The 20,644-nt window shown below is 46.7% G+C and overlaps 1 protein-coding gene across 1 annotated transcript in view; it reads left to right on the top strand.

Annotated features, from left to right (window-relative positions):
- The first annotated feature begins 6,722 nt into the window (after positions 1-6,722).
- LOC126101131 (probable G-protein coupled receptor Mth-like 1) overlaps positions 6,723-20,644 on the top strand; it is a 106,532-nt gene continuing 92,610 nt past the window's right edge. The window contains exon 1 of the mRNA XM_049911814.1: positions 6,723-6,819. The gene's annotated coding sequence lies outside the window, so the exon portion shown is untranslated. The remainder of the gene's footprint in view (positions 6,820-20,644) is intronic.

Raw genomic sequence — 20,644 nt, 5'->3', positions numbered from 1 at the left:
TTTAATTCCTACTCTGAATTTTTCTTTTGTTTCCTTTACTGCTTGCTCAATATACAGATTAAATAACATCGGGGAGAGGCTACAACCCTGTCTCACTCCCTTGCCAACCACCGCTTCCATTTCATGTCCTTCGACTCATAACTGCCATCTGGTTTCTGAACAAATTGTAAATAGCCTTTCGCTGCCTGTATTTTACCCCTGCCAACTTCAGAATTGGAAAGAGACTATTCCAGTCAACATTGTCAAAAGCTTTCTCTACGTCTACAAATGCTAGAAACGTAGGTTTGTCTTTCTTGAATCTATTTTCTAAGATAAATCGTAGGGTCAGTTTGCTTCACGTGTTCCATCATTTCTACGGAATCCAAACTGATCTTCCCCGAGGTCGGCTTCTACCAGTTTTTCCATTTGTCTGTAAAGAATTCGTGTTAGTATTTTGCAGCCGTAGCTTATTAAACTGATAGGTCGGTAATTTTCACGTCTGTCAACACCTGCTTTCTTTGGGATTGGGATTATTATATTCTTCTTGAAGTCTGAGGGTATTTCGCTCACCAGATGGTAGAGTTCTCTTAGGACTGGCTCTCCCAAGGCTATCAGTAGTTCTAATGGAATGTTGTCTACTCCCTGTGCCTTGTTTCGGCTTAGGTCTTTCAGTGTTCTGACAAACTCTTCACGCAGTAGCATATCCCAATTTCACCTTCATCTACATCCTCTTACATTTCCTCAATATCGTCCTCAAGTATATCACCCTTGTACAGGCCCTCTATATACTCCCTCCACCTTTCTGTTTTCTCTTCTTTGCTTAGAACTAGGTTTCCATCTGAGCTCTTGATATTCGTACACGTGGTTCTCTTTTCTCCATAAGTCTCTTTAATTTTCCTGTTGGCAGTATCTATCTTACCCCTAGTGAGATAAGCCTCTACATCCTTACATTTGTCCTCTAGACATCCCTGTTTAGCCATTTTGCATTTTTTGTCGATCTCATTTTTGAGACGTTTGTATTCCTTTTTGCCTGCTTCATTTTACTGCATTTCTATATTTTCTCCTTTCATCAATTAAATTCAATATATCTTCTGTTACCCGATGATTTCTACTAGCCCTCGTCTTTTTACCTACTTGATCCTCTGCTGCCTTCACTACTTCATCCCTCAGAGCTACCTATTCTTCTTCTATTGTATTTCTTTGCCCCATTCCTGTCAATCGTTCCCGAATGCTCTCCTGAAACTCCCTGCAACCTCTGGTTCTGTCAGTTTATCCAGACCCCATCACCTTAAATTCCCACCTTTTTGCAGATTCTTCAGTATTAATCTACAGTTCATAACCAATAGATTGTGGTCAGAGTCCACATCCGCCACTGGAAATGTCATACAATTTAAAACCTGGTTCCTAAATCTCTGTCTTGCCATTATATAATCTTCTGAAACCTTCTAGTATCTCCAGGCTTCTTCCATGTATAAATCCTTCTTTCCTGATTCTTGAACCAAGTGTTAGCTATGATTAAGTTATGCTCTGTGCAAAATTCTACCAGGCGGATTTTTCTTTCATTTCTTACCCCCAATCATATTCGCTTACTATGTCTTCTCTCCATTTTCCTACTATCGAATTCCAGTCACCCATGACTATTAAATTTTCGTCTCCCTTCACTATCTGAATAATTTCTTTTATCTCTTCATACATTTCATCAATCTCTTCGTCATTTGCTGAGCTAGTTGGCATATAAACTTGTACTACTGTGGTAGGCGTGGGCTTCGTGTCTATCGTGGTCACAATAATGCGTTCACTATGCTGTTTGTAGTAGCTTACCCGCGCTCCTATTTTTTATTCATTATTAAACCTATTCCTGCATTACAATTATTTGATTTGTATTTATAACCCTGTATTCACCTGGCCAGAAGTCTTGTTCCTCCTGGCACCGAACGTCACTAATTGGCACTATATCTATCTTTAACCTATCCATTTCCCTTTTTAAACTTTCTAACCTACCTGCCCGATTAAGGGATCTGACATTCCACCCTCCGATCCGTTGAACGCCAGTTTTATTTCTCCTGATAACTACGTCCTCTTGAGTAGTCCCCGCCCGGAGATCCGAATGGGGGACTATTTTACCTCCGGAATATTTTACCCAAGAGGACGCCACCATCATTTAACCATACAGTAAAGCTGCATGCCCTCGGGAAAAAATACGGCTGTAGTTTCCCCTTGCTTTCAGCCGTTTGAAGTACCAGCACAGCAAGGCCGTTTTGGTTAGTCAATCATCCAGACTGTTGCCCCTGCAGCTACTGAAAAGCTTGCTGCCTATCTTCAGGAACGACACGTTTGTTTGGCCTCTCAACTTATACCCCTCCATTGTGGTTGCACCTACAGTACGGCTATCTGTATCGCTGAGGCACGCAAGCCTCCCCACCAACGGCAAAGTCCATGGTTCATGAGGGATAGGCGAAATGAAAATTAAAGCAGGGGAGTCCTCAATCAGAAGTTGCATTGAATGTTGACCGATTGTGAGACGATCGTGTTATCCCTTGGGTAAGAAGAAGATACGTCTACGAGCGCATGTCAGAATTCGACAGCGGCAGGATCTTTGTCCGTCGAAAATGGGCGAACAAGCATACTGTAACCTACTTCCTTTGTTTTCGGATTGCATTTCCTTAGGATTCTTCCAATGAATCTGAGTCTGGCATCTGCTTTACCGACGATCAACTTTATATGATCATTCCATTTTAAATCGCTCCTAATGCCTACTCACAGATAATTTGTGGAATTAACTGCTTCCAGTTGCTGACCTGCTATATTGTAGCTAAATTATAAGGGATCGTTCTTTATATGTATTCGTAGCACATTACACTAGTTTACATTGAGATTCAATTGGCATTTCCTGCACCATGCGTCAATTCGCTGCAGATCCTCCTGCATTTCAGTACAATTTTCCATTGTTACAACCTCTCGATATACCACAGAATCATCCGCAAAAAGGCTCAGTGAACTTCCGATGTCATCCACAAGGTCATTTATGTATATTGTGAATAGCAACGGTCCTACGACACTCCGCTGCGGGACACCTGAAATCACTCTTACTTCGGGAGACTTTAGTACCACGATGGGCGGATACGTATATGGACGCTGAGATTGAAGGATTCTTGGACAGAGTTGAATCAGCATGGAGTGAAGTACTTGTACCTGCAATCTAAGCCGGTGTCCATTTGGATGTTTTACCGGGATACAGCCATAGTTGCTGCCAGACGTAGCAGCTATGTGTGCTAAATTTCGAACTCGGTGTACCCCCAAATCACCTACAAATTCAACAAATAGTCCCTATGGGACTTAACATCTGAGGTCATCAGTCGTCTAGAACTTAGAACTAATTAAACGTAACTAGCCTAAGGACATCACACACATCCACACCGTAGCGGTCAGCCTAAGGACATCACACACATCCACACCGTAGCGGTCACGCGGTTCCAGACTGAAGCGTCTAGAACCGCACGGCCACACCGGCCGGCCACAAATTCAGCACGAGATGTTTCTATTGTACTGTAAACACACAACCCTTAGACCAGGGCCGCACAAGGTGCATGCACTGGTGCATCGCACAGTGCAGAGTGCAGAAGACGGCTGCGCTATGTTGACGACGTTGCAGACCCTCCACTCCTCGGCTTTGCGCAACAGCGCTGCCTCTCACTTTCTTAGCTTGTGTCGCTCGCGCCGCCTGTCTCGACCTGTTTCAAAGCTTTTACCCTGTTGCCTTCGTCATTGCCAAATACTAACGTACACTAGGTGGAGAGCTCAGTTTGGTGTACCGGTACAAAAGAGATTTATATAATAACTGTAATGGTAACAATTTTAAATTTGGTTTCAACACAAATGTATCTTCCTATGTGCTCTTTATTTTATTTGCAATTATGCTACTAAGATCTGGAACAAGAGATTGGCTGACAGCAATTCTGAGAGAATTTTTTAAAATTACAATCAGAAATACTCGCACGCAATCTAGATTTTGTACAAGACAAAACAGAAAAAAACCTTTCACATACACAAGTGGAACCAAACATAGAAATAATCTTCGCCGCTTCTCTGTGTAACTTGGGAAATTCTTCCTTCGGCAAATCCTGGTAGAATTGGAGCAAACCTTTTGTATTGTAAAACACATCCTTTCGGTGAACATCGCTTTGCAAATCAATTAGTTCGAAATGTAAATCTGAAGGCGCACTTTCAATATCCATCGAAAAAGGTTTCACAAAAACATCGAGAATTGGCTGCAGGTAGGTAATTTCCTGAAACAATAACAAAGCCAATGTTAATAAATGAAAGTACTGTAAGCCGTTGTTTCGAAGTGCTAAAATGCGATAGATTTTAAAAACATGTAATGTGTACTATTGGTTTTAATGTAATGTTACACTTGCATATGTAACGCAATCTCCTTTATTTAGTTGTATGTCATATACCGGCACATTACCTGGAATCGGTCGTTAAACGCATTTTCAAGGGATAGCAGCACCTAAACGTATTTTTCAAAGCGCGCTCCTTCCTGCACAGATGCTGTCAAACAAAAACATAGTACCGTTTTGAGTAGAGCGGTTATAAAAATCAGGCTGTTTTAATAAAGGTACAATTTATATCTCGCTTACCTAGTTCAGGAAAGTATTGCGTATTTTTCTCTGAAAGGTTTTTTTTGACGAGCTTCAATTTATACTGGAAAGCGTTTATTTTGATGATCATAGCGTTGATGAGATTGTTTTCTTTTTGGAGTTTCAGAGTTAAATCATTTAGGAGAGCCATAATGTCTGCTATGAATCCTAAATCAGCTACCCATTCAGGGTCATGAAAAAGTGGCTCCGGACGTCCTTTGTTCTCCAAAAACTGAGCCACAGTGTGGCGTAGTCGAAAAATTTCCCTTTGCTCAGCCAGCGCACCTCAGCGTGGTAGGGAATATCTGGATATTCCTCTTCAAAGGAAATCAAAAATTCTTTGAATTGACGATGAGTGAGTCCATGAGAACGAATGTAGTACATGCGGTTCTAGGCACTTCAGTCCGGAACCGCGTGACTGCTACGGTCGCAGGTTCGAATCCTGCTTCGGGCATGGATGTGTGTGATGTCCTTAGGTTAGTTAGGTTTAAGTAGTTCTAAGTTCTAGGGGACTGATGACCTAAGATGTTGAGTCCCATAGTGCTCAGAGCCATTTTTGAATGTAGTTCACGATACGCACCACTACCTTCATCACATCTTGAAGACCGATAAATTTCGCACAAAGAGCTTCTTGGTGTCCAAAACAATGAACGGAAGGTAAATTCGGCATGTTAAGATTTTTCCGCAGTAGGCCAATAAACCCTTTTGCTTTACCGCACATTGCTGGTGCCCCCTCTGTGGTTAAGGAAAACAGCATTTCCCAAGGGAGTCCTATTTCTTCAGCTGCCATTTCAACAGCTGCTAAAATATCCGCCCATGTAACAGTGTCCTTCCACGAAACCATATCCAGGAGCTCTTCCGTTACATGTTGGTCGTCGTCCACGCCACGCAAAAATATTGCTAACTGAGCCGTGTCGTTAATATCCGTGGACTCATCATCAAGTGCGATGGAGTACGCTAGGAAGTTTTCAATTTTGGCTGCCAGTTGTTCATGCAAATTCTCAGCAATGTCGTTGATTCTCCGATGTATTGTCATTCTGGAAAATGGTATTCTGCTGTACGCGGGAGCTAATGTGGGATTCATTGTCTACTACGTCCAACATAATGTTTTTTATTAATGGCCAGTCTATAAATGGCCTCCCAGCTCTTTCTAAACGTAGAGCAACTTTGTAACTAGCTCTGAGAGTCTTTTCGCAACACCCCTCATCTTCTTTACCCCAAAGTAGAGAAAAAAAGATATGTTAGAAATAATTTATGCGAAAACGAAAACTAAGGAATCTAAACAAATGTTATTTCGTTTCGCATGACCTTTAACCAGAATATACATGATTAAGTACTTGCAACAAACCTCGTTTGTAGATACAGAATTCTCTTCTGCAAGAGTTTGCAACTTCTGTAATTCTTCCCCTCTGGCATCCCCTGTTATATCACTATACTTTTCTGAATGCAATTTGCTGTAATGCCTTTCAATAGACGATTTTCTAACACACGTAATTAGTGTACCACAGATTAGACTTTTGGCTTTATCGTCACAACGCACAAAAAAGTAGGAGAGTTCCCATTCCGGTTGAAATTGTCTTTCGGCAATTTTCCCTTTCTTTGGAGCAGATGGTTCCATTATTCCGGAAATTGTCTTGCGCTTACGTATTCCAATGTCGACTAAGCGCATGCGGCAGCGCACAGCGTCGGCCTCATGTAGCGAGCCGAGTTGAGGCGAAGTATGCCGAGTTGAACAGAAGCACGGTGCAGGCACTCGCTGCACCTCGCTTTGCACGCGTGCGGTTTTCCGTGTTTGTGCGGCCCTGCCTTAGACCGTTAGAAGCGCCGCCCGAAAGAGGAGAGATGAGCGGTCGGCGCTGTTCGCAGGTGCAGACCGGGGCGTGGCTGCCGCCGGAGGAGTTCTGCGCGGAGCGCGTGCTGTCCAGGGACTCCTGGCTGGTGGTGTTCGCGTGCCTGCAGCCGCCGCCGCCGTCGTCGGCGCTGCACGTGCTGCACGGCGTGCTGTTCGCGCTGGGCGCCCTGCTGCTGTGCTGCGCCGCCGCCGTGCAGAGCCTGCTGCTGCTGCCCGCGCGCCTGCGCCGCCGCCTGCACGCGCGCCTCTCGCTGGCGCACAACGCCACGCTGGCCGCCGCCTTCGTCGCCACCGCCGTGCTGCACCTCAGCCCCAGCGCGGGGTCGCCCACCGGCTGCGTGCTGCTCGGTCAGTACCTAAAGCCCTCGGCACACGGACCGTGCTGCCGAAAGTTAACGTTGAGCGTGCCAAGTTCGACGTGCCGCTGAACGCTCAGGAACGATGCGACTTGTGCGTAGGGTACGTGGGTCCCAACGTGGCATACGCGATCGCAACGCACTCCAGCGGCAGCGAGGGATGTTCCAAGTTCGTAAATCACACTGTTTACTCAACGGGTGTGCGTAAAATTCCCACGTTAGTTCCATTAAAACGCACATTTCCTCCATCGTCCACGAAAAGGAAAGTACCACGTCCAGTCAATAAGGACACAGACTTATAGAAGTTCCGTTACAAACAGTGCGGTACAAATTTTGTGTTGGCAGAAGAGCCAACACCGTATAGCTAGAGGAGGCCGAAATGCACGCGTTAAGCTCACGCAGGCTGGCGTGAGGTCTGGAACAGTTATAGGAGTTGAGTCTAGTAAAAAAAGGAGGTAACTGGTAGAATACTTAACTTTAATCCATAATTGTAGAACATCGCTCTTGTTGATACATTATATAATCTCAATATAAACTGGTAATAGCGCCTTGCTAGGTCGTAGCAAATGACGTAGCTGAAGGCTATGCTAACTATCGTCTCGGCAAATGAGAGCGTATTGGTCAGTGTAGCTTCGCTAGCAAAGTCGGCTGTACAACTGGGACGAGTGCTAGGACGTCTCACTAGATCTGCCGTGTGGCGGCGCTCGGTCTGCAATCACTGACAGTGGCGACACGCGGGTCCGACGTATAATAGCGGACCGCGGTCGATTTAAAGGCTACCACCTAGCAAGTGTGGTGTCTGACGGTGACACCACATTCCTCCCCCGCAAATCGGCGAACGGTTGTGTTATAAGGCTTCCGCCCGCCGTGGGGAGGACCCCATGTTGACGTATGCGACGAGGTGGGGAGCCTAACAACAGGCGAGGCTGTGCCACCCGCACCCTGCCATTCGGTCTGAGGGGAGCTAGGAAACGCCTGAAAACCTAGTCCAGGGTGCACGCCAACATGCGGTGTATGCGCCCGTAGATAGTCAGGAGGGGCCGAAGGGTCGACCTCCATCGAGTCGGAGCACCCGACGGGCAAAGACGACATACGGTCCGGAGCGGGCAAGAGTTCCATGGCGGAGGACAACTGGTCACGGGAAGCGATCGGCGGCGCGTGACCCAGGGAGGCGCCCGGCGGTTGCAGCGACGCGTCCACTGCGGGCGTCGCTGGCGGGAGAACAGGCGGCGGCGGCGGCGGCGCGTCGCCATGGGCCAAAATGGAAGGCAGCGTCGGTAACACCTGGGGCTGAGGCGAGCCAGTAGATGGGTCCCCAGGGCGCTGACCGGAAGGCACCGTCGCTGAATGCAGACGGGGAGCGGCAGAACCCAGGCGACGACAGAGACGCAGGTGATTGAGATGCCGACGCACCTCACCAGAGGCCCCCAAAACCAGATACATAGCGCGGCCGAGACAGCGAAGAATGCGCCCTGCGAGCCAACGCCGTGAACCTCGATAGTTGCGATAATATACAACGTCGCCTGGAGCAAAAGCAGGTGGCTGCCGCTGCACAGGAACCTGATGCGGCGGATGTAGCAAAGACATCAAGGTGCGATGAGGGCGACCGTGGAGCAACTCAGCCGGCGAGCGACCATCCCGGGGCTGAGAGCGATACGAGGACAAAAAGAGCAACAACGCGTCCTCCCGAGAATGCGACTCTTTCAACTTCAACATCTGTGACTTGAAAGTCCGGACAAATCGTTCAGCGGCACCGTTTGACTGTGGCGAAAACGGCGCGGACGTCAGATGTTGAATACCATTGGCCTTGCAGAAAGACTGAAATTCTGCGGACAGGAATTGTGGGCCATTGTCAGAAACAATAGTCTGTGGAAGACCTTCAATGCAAAAGATAGCAGATAACGCCTGGTTGGTGGCAGAAGACGTCGTGGATGACGTCCGGACAACAAAAGGAAAAGTACTGAAGGAATCTACCACAACCAACCATCGAGCATTCCAGAATGGACCAGCAAAATCGATGTGTAAGCGTTGCCAAGGGGAAGTGGCTTTTGGCCATGCAAAGAATTTCCGCGGTGGTGCGGATTGTTGTTCGGCACACGCCATGCAAGAAGAGCACATAGTCGTAATCGCAGCATCGATTCCGAACCAAGTACAGTGCTGACGAGCAAGTTGTTTCGTTCTCACTATACCCCAATGTCCTTGGTGGAGAAGCCGTAAGACGGAGGACTGTAACGAACGTGGGACCACGACCCTGGACTGATCATTAGCAGAACGCAACAGCAAAACACCACGTCGAACAAAAAGTCTCTCCTTGTGAGCAAAAAATCGACGAACCAACGGATCCTCGATCCGTGACTTTGACAAGGGCCATTGCATAGCAGCAAAACGCAAAACAGTAGCAAGGACAGGGTCAGCAGCTGTGGCTGTAGCTACACGACGAAAATCAATCGGAAAAGATTCGACCACTTCATCGGTTTCCGAATCAATGAACATGCAAGCAAGTTCGGAGGAATCGAATGCTCTATCCTCAGCAACAGGCAAACGGGACAACGCATCGGCGTTTCCGTGCTTAGCAGTGGACCGATACAAGATATCGTAGCGGTACTGCGAGAGGAAAAGAGACCAGCGAATGAATTTCTGCACTGTACGTGGAGGTACAGGCTTGGTCGGATGAAAAAGCGATGTGAAAGGTTTGTGGTCTGTGATGATGGTAAAGTTACGACCATACAAGAAATCATGAAACCTTGTAACACCAAATGCGAGAGCCAATGCTTCTTTCTCAATCTGTGAATAATTTCTTTGCGCAGACGAGAGCAATTTGGATGCAAAGGCAATGGGGCGATCATGCGATCCATCTTTGTGCGCAAGCACAGCACCGATCCCGAAATCCGATGCATCCACCATCAACAAAAGGGGCTTCTGAGGATCGAATGGCGTAAGGCAAGTTTTGGAAAGCAACGCCGATTTCAACTGACGAAAGGCGCGTTCGCATTCCGTCGTCCAGACGAACGGAACACCTTTACGGCGTAAGCGATGAAGCGGAGCTGAAATGGAAGAGGCGTGGCGCACATATTTATGGTAGTAATTTATTTTACCCAGCACACTCTGTAGTTGCTTCAAATTCTGCGGCAAAGGCAAGTCTTGTATGGCACGGAGGTGCTCTGGACTGGGATGTATGCCTTGGGCATTGAGTACATGTCCCAGATATGGCAATTCACGAGCAAAAAATACACATTTGTCCTTCCGCAAGCGAAGACCATTTTGTCGCAAGGCCTCAAATAATGTTCTAAGATTGGCTAAATGTTCTTCTTCCGTCTTTCCGGAGATCACAATATCGTCCAGAGAGTTTGCTGCAGTAGGGACCGACGCACAAACAGTTTGTAAATATTGCTGAAACAATGCAGGGGCGGATGCACACCCGAATGGCGGTCTTTTGAATGGATACAAACCAAGATGCGTGTTAACCACCAAGACGCGCTGGGATTCTTCGTCCACCGGTATTTGCAAGTACGCATCTGCTAGCTCCAACTTCGACAAATATTTACCCGGGCACAGTTTGTCAAAAAGATCTACCGGGCGGGGCAAAGGAAAAGTTGCAGTCACTAGTTGTGGATTCACTGTTACCTTGAAGTCCACACAAAGTCTCAATTTTCCGGAAGGTTTGTGCAAAATTACTAAGGGTGATGCCCAGAGAGAAGACTGTACACGTTCAATTACACCTTGTGATTCCAAATCGTGTAATGTTCTTGCGACCTCATCACGCAATGCGTGGGGAACATTGCGCGCTCTGAAAAATTTCGGTTGCGCGTTGACTTCAAGTTCCAAGTGTGCTTTATAGTTCGTAGCGCAACCAAGGCCCGGTGCAAAAATGTCTGCAAATTCTTCACATAGACGAGAAACACTGGCTGAAGGCACAGTCTGGTTCACTGATAGGACCTGATTGACTATAGACAAGTTAAACAACTGAAATAAATCTAAACCAAACAAGTTCACTGCAGAAGAAGAACGAAGTACGTAAAATGACACAAGTTGTGTTTGTTCCTTGTATGTTGCAAGAAGGCTGCACTGTCCTAACACAGGGATATGCTGTCCTGAATAACTACGGAGCTTAACATTTGCGGCATGCAACAGAGGTTTGCCCAGCTGTTTGTACGTGTCGTGATTGATTAGGGAAACCACAGCTCCGATATCGAGCTGGAATGGGATCACCATGCCATATATGTCCAAGTCTACAAAAAGTTTATTGTCCTGCTGACGACAAGAGCGACTCTCTCGTGCAACTTGAACTGACTCTGGTACAGAATCACGTGCGACTTGACGGGATTTCCGGCGACGTCGACGCACACTATTTGTGGGACGAACACAGTCACTGTTAGAGAGAGTGGCACTGGGCGGAGTGGAATTAACTACATGAATGTCCATGGGCGAAGGTTCACGAGCCCGAGTATTCTTGGTTCGATTCCGGCATGAAGCAAAGGGCCTGGAATGGTTGTGAGTGTCCGATCTGAGCTTTTTCTGGCAAACACTTTAACATGGCCTTTCTTATTACATAAAAATCAAATAGCTTGGCGTGACGGGCCATTCTCACGTGAATGTCTAGTAGCACACTGCGGGCATGATTTCACTGCATTTGCTTGCTGGTGCAGGACTCGCGGCGGAGGGCCAGGCGGCTTTTGCGCGGCCGGGCGCGAGGATTGTTTACTGTTCTGTGCAGCTCACCCGCCGGGCCCGTTAATGTGACACACGGCTGGCGAAGTTTCAAATTATTCCTGAGCAAAGTCAAGTGTGTCCTGCCGATCCAATATATCCATCACTTGTTGAAGGGAGGGATTGACTAGTTTCAAAATTTGTTCCCTTATACGAACATCAGAAACGTTCTGTGCAATTGCATCACGCACCATAGTATCTGAATAAGGGAGTCCACATTCACACTCAAAAGCACAATCCCTAGTAAGGCCTTGCAATGTTGCAACCCACTCCCAATTAGTTTGACCTGCCGTACGTTTTCTACGAAAGAAAGTATACCTTTTCGCAACTACATTGACTGATTCTTTGAAACAGGCATCTAAAGCAGACAAAATTTCGTCGTAGGACAGAGTTGCTACGTCGCGTCAGGGAAACAATTTCACTATCACACGGTAGGTGGACACACCTACACAAGAAAGCAAAAAAGGCTGCCGCTCAATACCTTGAATTCTGTAGGCGGCGAGATGGAATCCAAATTGGCGTGACCACTCCGTCCAGCTTTCCAGTGCCGCATCAAAAGGACGAAAAGGTGGTGCAACTGCGTGTTGTGGCTGCGGTAGCGGTGGAGCGGCGGCGGCCGCATCGTTTTGCATTGCACGTTGACCCTGGACGAGCTGTCCAAGGGCATCCAGCAAGGCCTGCATCTGCTGATTCTGCAAGCGATAAAATTCGGACAGTACATCTGGAGCTTGTGGCAAAGCCATGACACAAGTAAATTAGGGTAATATAGTTAGGAACGACAAGTCCTCGGCGCCATGTTTTGTGTTGGCAGAAGAGCCAACACCGTATAGCTAGAGGAGGCCGAAATGCACGCGTTAAGCTCACGCAGGCTGGCGTGAGGTCTGGAACAGTTATAGGAGTTGAGTCTAGTAAAAAAAGGAGGTAACTGGTAGAATACTTAACTTTAATCCATAATTGGAGAACATCGCTCTTGTTGATACATTATATAATCTCAATATAAACTGGTAATGGCGCCTTGCTAGGTCGTAGCAAATGACGTAGCTGAAGGCTATGCTAACTATCGTCTCGGCAAATGAGAGCGTATTGGTCAGTGTAGCTTCGCTAGCAAAGTCGGCTGTACAACTGGGACGAGTGCTAGGACGTCTCACTAGACCTACCGTGGGGCGGCGCTCGGTCTGCAATCACTGACAGTGGTGACACGTGGGTCCGACGTATACTAACGGCCCGCGGCCGATTTAAAGGCTACCACCTAGCAAGTGTGGTGTCTGGGGGTGACATCACAACAAATTTGGAATACTTCTCCGCATAAGATAAACATTATTTTATCATTCCCACATTTTAGTAAAAGCCCCAAGATCAGTCTTACTTGATCACTGTTCCTACCCAGCAGCAGAATCTTTGCAACACGTGAATTACGAAGGGCAAAAGAAAAAGGAGCAAAATATCTTTATACAAGTAGCGCATGCTGTCCTGTAGATTAAGCCAATCGAACGAAGTCACCCCTCAAGAAAGGTGAACTTATATTTACATAACATCAAATATTATAGCATATACTTATATTAAATTAATAATAAAGTATCAAAACCTACTAAAAACGCGAATGTTACGAAAAAAATTTGGAAGTTATAAGACGCGAACCACCGGCCCAACAAAAACTCAAAAATAGACAGAAACGCTACTCATTACGCTAAACCAACAACAATTCCCTTTTACTTAACCATATTGTATTACGCCTTGTTAAAAATGTTAATTGTAGATAATTATGTTACTAATTGAAATTTAATTATAACAAATTGTACCAAGAACAATGCGTTTTGCGTGGATCTTCAGTGCTGCCGCTGCTCCCACAGCCGCCACTCTTGTTGGTACCGATGCACGAGACGCTGTATTGCGTCTGGGCTATATACAACATCAGCCAGAACTACCTAATAGCAAGTACCCGATGGTTACCATTAAACTTTCCCTATTTAAGACGTTGTAGCACGGAAACTACACTACTGGCCATTAAAATTGCTACACCACTAAGATGAATTGCTGCAGACGCGAAATTTAACCGACAGGAAGAAGATGCTGTGATATGCAACTGATTTGCTTTTCAGAGCATCCAAACAAAATTGGAGCCGGTCGCGGCACCTACAACGTGCTGACATGAGGAAAGTTTGCAACCGATTTCTCATACACAAACAGCAGTTGATCGGCGCTGCCTGGTGAAACGTTGTTGTGATGCCTCGCGTAAGGAGGAGAAATGCGTACCATCACGTTTCCGACTTTGATGAAGGTCGGATTGAAGCCTATCGCGAGTGCCGTTTATCGTATCGCCACATTGCTGCTCGCGTTATTCTGCTAGCAGAATTTGGAATCGGTGGGTTCAGGAGGGTAATACGGAACGCCGTGCTGGATCCCAACGGCCTCGTATCACTAGCAGTCGAGATGACAGCCGTCTTATCCGCATCGCTGTAACGGAACGTGCAGTCACGTCTCGATCTCTGAGTCAACAGATGGGGACGTTTGCAAGACAACAACCATCTGCACGAACAGTTCGACGACGTTTGCAGCAGCATGGACTATCAGCTCGGAGACCACTGCGGCGGTTACCCTTGACGCTGCATCACAGACAGGAGCGACTGCGATGGTATACACAACGACGAACCTGGGTGCACGAATGGCAAAACGTCATTTTTTCGGATGAATCCAGGTTCTATTCACAGCATCGTGTGGTCGCATCCGTGTTTGGCGACATCGCGGTGAACGCACATTGGAAGCGTGTATTCGTCATCGCCATACTGGCGTATCACCCGGCCTGATGGTATGGGATGCCATTGGTTACACGTCTCGGTCATTTCTTGTTCTCATTGACCGCACTTTGAACAGTGGACGTTACATTTCAGATGTGTTACCCGTGGCTCTACCCTTCATTCGATCCCTGCGAAACCCTACATTTCAGCAGGATAATGCACGACCGCATTTGCAGGTCCTGTACGGGCCTTTCTGGATACAGAAAATGTTTGACTGCTGCCCTGGCCAGCATATTCTCCAGATCTCTCACCAACTGAAAACATCTGGTCAATGGTGGTCGAGAAACTGGCTCGTCACAATACGCCAGTCAGTACTCTTGATGAACTGTGGTATCGTGTTGAAGCTGCATGGGCAGCTGTACCTGTACGCTCCATCCAAGCTCTGATTGAATGGCTCTGAGCACTATGCGACTTAACTTCTGAGGTCATGAGTCGCCTAGAACTTAGAACTAATTAAACCTAACTAACCTAAGGACATCACACCAATCCATGCCCGAGGCAGGATTCGAACCAGCCACCGTAGCGGTCGCTCGGCTCCAGGCTGTAGCGCCTAGAACCGCACGGCCACTCGGGCCGGCAGCTCTGTTTCACGCAATGCCCAGGCGTATCAGGGCCATTATTACGGCAAGAGGTGGTTGTTCTGGGTACTGATTTCTCAGGATTTATGCACCCAAATTGCGTGAAAGTGTAATCACATGTCAGTTCTAGTATAATATATTTGTCCAATGAATACCCGTTTATCATCTGCATGTCTTCTTGGTGTAGCGATTTTAATGGCCGGTAGTGTAGTTACTGTACGAGTACCAAACTTGGTAGCTCTAATGTCCAGAGTATGTAGTGCATGATTTCCATGCGCCACAGCGCCACCGCCCACTTTCAACTATGGTCACCAGATGTCGTTATCAGTCATCGTGATTCATAATCTCACACACATGACCAATCGCAGTGCACTTGTCGAAGTGTCAACATGAGCTTGGACGAAAGGAACAGTAGTAACAGTACTGCTGCAGCTGCACGTCAAGAATATCCCCGGCTGTCACCACTTCTGGACACCCAGGTCACCTGATTCCTGTAAGTTCCGGGGAGGGGCCGATGAGCTCTGACACCACTTTTTATGACATCACAGATGTGTTCGACTGGTTTCTGATCTGGCAAGCTGAGGCGCCAGCAGATCAAATGAAACTCGCCACTGTGTTCCTCGGACTATGCTATCACAGTCCTGGCCTTGTGACATGGCGCATTATCTTGTTGAAAAATGCCACTGCGATCGTCATGAAGTGGTATAAATGGTCTGCAACTCCTTGGCCGTCAAGGTGCCTTGCACGAGCTCCGCTGGACCCATGGATGCCTATGTGAACGTTCTCCACAGCATAATGTAGCAACTGACAGCTCGTCTCTGACCCACAGTATAGGTGGTCACGGTGCTGTTCCCCTGGAGGACGGCGGATTTGCGCCCTCCCATTGGCGTGATGAGGAAGATATTGGGATCCATTACACCATGCAACGTTCTACAACTACACCAATGTCCAGTGCAGATGGTCGCATGCCTTTTTTGAGTCGTAGCTGCCAATGTAGCGGTGTTAACATTGGCATATGCATTGACTGTCGACTGCGGAGGCCCATCGTTCATTGCACTGGGTGTTCACACACACTTCCTCTCTGCCCACCAATAATGTCTGGCGTTAGTTCCGTCGCAGTTCGCCGTCTGTTGTGTGTTACCAGTCTGCTCAGCCTACGACGTCCGACATCTGTAATGAGGGGTGGCCGCCCAACCCCGCGACTTCTGGACGTGGTTTCAAATTAGTTTCGCCGTATGCTGGAGACCCTCACCATTGCAAGTCTCGAAGACCCGACAAGGCGTGCAGTTTCCGAGCCTCCGGGCCATCACAATCCGCCTCGGTCAAACTCAGACAGATTGCGCGCCTTCCACATTTTGCATATGAACAGCACGCTCAGTGATAGCCTACTACATGCACCGTGCATGTGTCTGACTAGCAATCACTCCTCGCCAGATGACGCTGCTATCACCTGAATGCGTTTATATCGATAGTATGTCGGTGATCATAATGTTCTGGCTGGTTAGTAAGGACTGATGAGCCCAAACGTTATGACCATCAATCGTTAGCTGCATTTCGGAGCTGAAATGAATCCAAGGTAACAGGTACATCTACATCTACATCTACATGATTACTCCGCAATTCACATTTAAGTGCTTGGCAGAGGGTTCATCGAACCACAATCATACTATCTCTCTACCATACCACTCCCGAACAGCGCGCGGGAAAAACGAACACCTAAATCTTTCTGTTCGAGCTCTGATTTCTCTTATTTTGTTTTGATGATCATTCCTACCTATGTAGGTTGGGCTCAACAAAATATTTTCGCATTCGGAAGAGAAAGTTGGTGACTGAAATTTCGTAAATAGATCTCGCCGCGACGAAAAACGTCTTTGCTTTAATGACTTCCATCCCAGCTCGCGTATCATATCTGCCACACTCTCTCCCCTATTACGTGATAATAGAAAACGAGCTGCCCTTTTCTGCACCCTTTGATATCAAGCGATTTGAGTTGTTTCGCAACCCCTAAGGTACCTACCTCTAAGAAAATTGATGTTAGACCGCGACTCGAAATCGGATCTGCTGCTTAAGAGAGCAGGCTTGGTGTCCATCGGCACTGACAGAATGGATCTTTGGTCTTTACACCTGACAAAAGCCGTTGCTCTGATGTCTGCTAAGGCTCTGGAGAAAATGATTGCAAAATTCGAAAAGACGGGTTCTTTTGAAGTGTAATGTGGCAGAGGGAGGAAGGCAGTTGGTCAGACGTCTGTTGGAGATGTGGCCACAGCTTTGGAGGAGGGGTCGAGCGGCGGCGTGCAAATACGTAGTGTACAGGAAATTGCCCGAATGTTGGAAATGTCTGCGAGCGCTGTGCATAAAATCCAATGAAACATCCTGCAGTGCTATATGCAAAACCTCCTTTGGTCACGAGTTGCCTCCTGCTGATTTATCAACAAGACAGGTGATGGCTCTGGAATTTCTTGCTCCCATTGAAGTGGACAATGAACGGCCATGGAACATTCTGTGTACAGATGAAGCCAATTTACATCTCCAAGGAGATGTCAATGCGCTGAACTGCAGAATATGGACAACGGAAAGTCCAAATGCAGATCAACTGGTACCATTTCATTCTGCAAAGATGACTGTTTAATAACTCCGCTTTAATGGCACTGCCATCGGTTAACACTGCCATCGCTGTCGCATAATGAAGGTACTGACGGCGTCTTATCGCTGATGTACTTCACATACGATCAGAATCTCCTTTGGGTTTTCTGCCAGATTACGAGATAGAGTTTTTTTGTGGATACTATTAAAAACCTCTTGCATTGAAATCCGCGCTAAATGACGAGCTCTGTAAAATATTTCCAGTCTTCGGGATTTAGCGCTCTTTAAAATGTGGCATGCTTTTCTCGTTGCTTCTACACCAGTGTTCCGACCCGTTTTGTCTCAAAGACGCCATTACGGGCGAGAACATAATTTTAAGTTTTTCATTACGCTACACGGCTTAAAAATAGGAACTCACTCGCTGAAAATTGTCTGCTTAAGTGTTTCACTTGAAAGTGAATTAATATTTCATTGCAGAAACAGTTTTTGTGTTAGCCTGGTATAAATCTCTCAATTGCTGTCAATACCATTTCATTGATTGAAGCCACTTCTGGTCTACGCTTACATGATTTTGCATTGCCTGTGTTATTCTGAATTACGATGCAAAGCTCTTTCGGATATGCATGCATGTTAAAAGGAGCTTTTCATCGTAATTCAGAATAACACAACACTGTAATATCGTATTTATCCACCGACACCGGGCAAGCGACTTTCATGTAAAATGTCTCACATGTACATTAATATATATAATGGATGTACGTGTACAGATTGCAGACACATGGTTGGTAACATATGCATGTTTGGGTCTGGCCATAAGTCTTGCATGGATAGCCAAATAGCAAGGCGACCACTCGCTATAAGAGGCAAATGCAGGTTCGCGTCTGGTTCTGCACAAAATTTCATCGTCATCATTCCATTCTATAGCGGATGGCTATCCATATTCGCAATTGCGAATCCATTTAATGCGTACACAGTCAGTTCGGAAGGAATGGAGACCGTCCCTTAGGAAGGCGTCAAGTGATCATATATATTGAACCGTGATTTATTTTCAAAGAATATTTTTTTTATTTTATTTACTAGCGATTCATCAAGAACATTAACACATTTAATCACACTATGTAAACATGGAAGTAGTTGCCACGGAGTAACTGATGAAATCATAATCAAATCCCTTTTAACAAATGGGAATTTTATTCACTTTAATAGTGCCTAAAAGCATTTTTTTAAAGAAACAGATTTAAAATTATAATCAGAAAGCACCCTCTATAAACATCAAAGTTACATTTTATTCAGAGGCATAAAGAAACAGGTTTTCGGGCAGAGAACCTTGCTGCTCCCTTTTGACACTGCCGTAGTTACGACCGCTCACAACAGCCTCTGAAAGACTACACTGGTGCAAATCTGCAACACACCAGAAAACTTTAATCTAAGAGTTATAACAATTTACACAAGCGTATAAACTATGAACCCCCCGTAGGAGGGATGGAAATGATGCAAAACAGTAACAATTAAAGTATTAACCTTGCCATCGAAGGTACAACTTGATTTTAACTTCTAAGAAAAGTCTTACGGTGAAAGGGTGGCAACTTTATACACTAAAATGATTTAAATGAAATTCAATCTTATATAAAATTCTACAAGGCTGGCCAAACAATAGTTGAGATACCCTACAGTACACAGATACCGCCTCTCAAGATCATAGGCAATAATATCAAAGTTTCCCAAGATCAAAACATATTTCAGGTATTAGGCCGTTACACTCGAAGCAATAAATTCGTTAACACACCAAATACGACAAACATGACAGAGGCAGCTACTACCGTACGGTAGATTGATAGGAAAATTACCGAACAACCCGAACCGCAGGTTGCTCTAACCCGCCCCTACTCCACAAGGGAAGAACGGACTACCCAATTTATATACAACTACCTTCCCGCGGGCGCCTCGTGATGACTGGGTGTTGTGTGATGTCCTTAGGTTAGTTAGGTTTAAGTAGTTCTAAGTTCTAGGGGACTGATGACAATAGCTGTTAAGTCCCATAGTGCTCAGAGCCTTCCCGCGGGTCGGCAAACGGAGAAGAATGGTGGGACGACCCCAAAGCAAAACGGCTGGTGACCTCACAAAGAAAACAAGTACAATTTAACAAGAGTAAATCAAACAATATATCACCAATCACTTAACTTCTAATAAACTGCGATTTCTCGAGAAGACCTCACGCAGCACCCCCAAATCGCTCCCCCGAACTGTCTGCTGCCAGCCGCTTCAACGGACGCAGGAAGGCGCGCCGATCTCCCGTCTCACGGCGTCGAAGCTCGCACCGATGTCGTGGGTTGACTCCTGTTGCTCTTGTGTCGACCGCGAAGCCACTGCCCCCTCGCTATACGGCGCGGCCCACTGGACTCACGTGGCGACCTCACATGCACCGACGCTCAAGACGGACAAGTCATCTTGTGTCTCAGTGCGCGACCGACCAACCGATTGATCCAACCGCCAATGACCATTGCCTGAGCAAACTCGAGCAGACTGGCGGCCTAACGCGCAGACTTAGATGCAGGAACTAAGCCCCGACCGGGCAACCACTCGCTGAGTTCTCCTACTGGCGGAGAGGAAAGCGTCTCATTTTGCCGGCTTTAAAGGTTGATCCGAACGACAGAGATACTAGCACTCCTAACGACAGACAGACACTAACTGCCTAACAAACGCGGACGAGAGACAGACTAGCAAGCTGGGGACGAGAGACTGACCCAGACTCCTCGACTCGCGAGCTCATAGCGCCCCTTAAATGCACGTGAACAGGCAATCTTTCCCTTTCCCACCAGAGGGAGACACCAAAGCTGCGATTGCCACAGCGGCGCCACCGCCAGAAACGGAGGGCGACTGCTTCACCCTACGCGCTGCGGCGCGCTCTTCAAAACAGCAATTTTTACCACGGCTCATATATATTGTGAACTTCGTTGCCTGCCCATGTGCTACTGTCGTGAGCATCTGCGAAAAGAGGTCTAGCGCATGTGTTAGACTATTGTACGATTCTGGTGCATGCAAAAGTATTTTAGAGCTCATCAATCAGGGAACGTTGGCGAGCATGGAGCTCTGCAGAAGCCGACCTCAACTGTTTACCACAGTAACGCTACGACACCGTAAGTTACGATGGCAT

Source organism: Schistocerca cancellata, chromosome 9, assembly GCF_023864275.1.
Source record: "Schistocerca cancellata isolate TAMUIC-IGC-003103 chromosome 9, iqSchCanc2.1, whole genome shotgun sequence".
NCBI lineage: Eukaryota > Metazoa > Arthropoda > Insecta > Orthoptera > Acrididae > Schistocerca > Schistocerca cancellata.
This window is presented reverse-complemented; position numbering and strand designations above follow the sequence as displayed.